Here is a 2,348-nt window from a genome sequence, read left to right on the forward strand (position 1 = left end):
GAGCGCTACAGTCTGAATGTTTGTGTCTCCCCCAGCTTCATATGTTGAAACCCTAACCCCCAAGGTGATGTATGGTATTAGGAGGTCGGGTCTTTGAGAACTGATGAGGTCACAAGGGCTTCACTCTTATGAATGAGATTGATACCCATATATAGGAGCTCCTGGAAAGCTTGCATGGTCCTTCTAGCATGTAAGGACACAGCGAGAAGGTACCCACTATCAGAAAATGGTCCCTCACCAGACATCAAATCTGCCTAAGCCTTAATCTTGGACTTTACAGCCTCCAGAACTGTGAGAAATAAATGTTTATTGTCTATATGCCACCCACTTTATGGTATTTTGTTAAAGCAGCCTGAATACACTAAGGAAAAGAAATCAAATGAGATAATATATGTGAAATGTTTCACACATGGTGGGAAGATGATAGCTGAGAATTTTCTCCTTTTTTTTCAACATCATGTGGAAATCATAACAGGGTGTCTCTTTTTTTAAGTATTGACAAATTTTTGATAAATATTTGCCGATCTGAGACATCTGGTCTGAATCACATCTGTGCTGGGCAGAATAATTGCCCCCCAAGATATCTGGACATATCTAAATCCCCCAAATTTGTGAATATGTTAGATCACATGGCAGAAGGGACTTTGCAGACATGATGATGCTAATGATCTGGAGATGAGGAGAGGCTCCTGGATGATCAGGGTCATCACAACACAAATGTCTTCATAAAAGAGAAGCAGGAGGGTAGAGTCAGAGAAGGAGATGAGGCAGAGGTTGAAGGAGAGATGTAATTGCTAGAAGGGGACACCAGTCCAGGAATGCAGGCCGCCTCTTGAAGCTGGAAATGACAAAGAAGCAGAATCTCCCCTAGAGTCTCCAGAAAGAGCACAGTCCTCTGACCCCTTATTTTAGCCTACTGAGACCCATTTTAGACTTGTGACCTGCACACTGTAAGATCATACATTCCTGTTGGTTCATGCCGTCGTGTTTGTGGTAATTTGTTATAGCAACCATAGGAAACTAATATAACATCCAAAAATCAGATTCTATCAGCTCAGCTTTTTATGAAGTTCTGAAGGAATTTGACTTTTTTTTATGATTATGGAAAATTTTAAGCATATACAAATTAGAGAGAATAGTATGATCCTCATGACCCATCATCAACTCCAACATCGATCAAGGCATATGACCTTGTTTTATATCTATTCACTCCCACTTCTCCCTGCCCATATTATTCTTAAACAAATAGCATATCACAACTCTCATTGTTATTTCCCAATGTATCTCCTATCCAAGTATTACTAACCAGAACCAACCTTGTTTAGCTTCTAAGATCAGATGAGATTGGGTGAGTTCTGGGAGGTCTGACTGGAGACCCACAATGTATCTCTAAAAGATAGGGACTTCAACAAAAAGTAACTAGAACTCGGTGCCTGTTGCTCAGTGGTTAGGGCGCCAGCCACATACACCAGGGCTGGCGGGTTGGAACCCGGCCCGGACCTGCCAAACAACAATGACAACTACAACAACAAAAAACTAGCCGGCCGTTGTGGTGGGCGCCTATAGTCCCAGCTACCTGGGAGGGTGAGGCAAGAGAATCTCTTAAGCCCAAGAGTTTGAGGTTGCTGTGAGCTATGACACCACAGCACTCTACCGAGGGCTCATAGTGAGACTCTGTCTCAAAACAAACAAACAAACGAAAAAAAAACTAGTGTCACATCTCTTTTAGAATTTGTCTAGCAGATTTTCTACTTTTCACTGGAAAATCCAATAAAAAATAACTGAAATGCCATTATCAACCATAAATTTTAAAAACACTTCATCAGGCTCGGCACCTGTAGCTCAAGCAGCTAAGGCACCAGCCACATACACCAGAGCTGGTGGGTTCAAATCCAGCTCAGGCCTGCCAAACAACAAGGATGACTACAACCAAAAAATAGGTGTTGTGGTGGGCGCCTGTAGTCCCAGCTACTTGGGAGGCCAAGGCAAGAGAATCACTTAAGCCCAGGAGTTGGAGGTGGCTGTGAGCTGTGATGCCATAGCACTCTACACAGGGCGACAGCTTGAGGGTGTGTCTCAAAAAAAAAAAACAAAAAACCACTTCATCAATATCAATTATCCAGGGAGTATTCCCATTTCCATTTGTCTCATGAATATCACAGATGTTTATTCCACCTTAGTTTCACAAATTGGGATTAAAATACAGCCCCAAGGGGCGGCGCCTGTGGCTCAAGGAGTAGGGCGCCGGTCCCATATGCCGGAGGTGGCGGGTTCAAACCGAGCCCTGGCCAAAAACCACACACACACACAAAAAAATACAGCCCCAACTATGCTCCTGGTTGCTCTGT

At 43.3% G+C, this 2,348-nt stretch overlaps 1 non-coding gene across 1 annotated transcript; it reads left to right on the forward strand.

The window, feature by feature from the left end:
- The first annotated feature begins 1,709 nt into the window (after nucleotides 1-1,709).
- Nucleotides 1,710-1,771, forward strand: LOC128578797 (U7 small nuclear RNA). The gene has a single exon (XR_008377912.1). It is a non-coding gene; the product is annotated as a U7 small nuclear RNA (small nuclear RNA).
- The last annotated feature ends 577 nt before the right edge of the window (nucleotides 1,772-2,348 follow it).

Source organism: Nycticebus coucang, chromosome X, assembly GCF_027406575.1.
Source record: "Nycticebus coucang isolate mNycCou1 chromosome X, mNycCou1.pri, whole genome shotgun sequence".
NCBI classification, from domain to species: domain Eukaryota; kingdom Metazoa; phylum Chordata; class Mammalia; order Primates; family Lorisidae; genus Nycticebus; species Nycticebus coucang.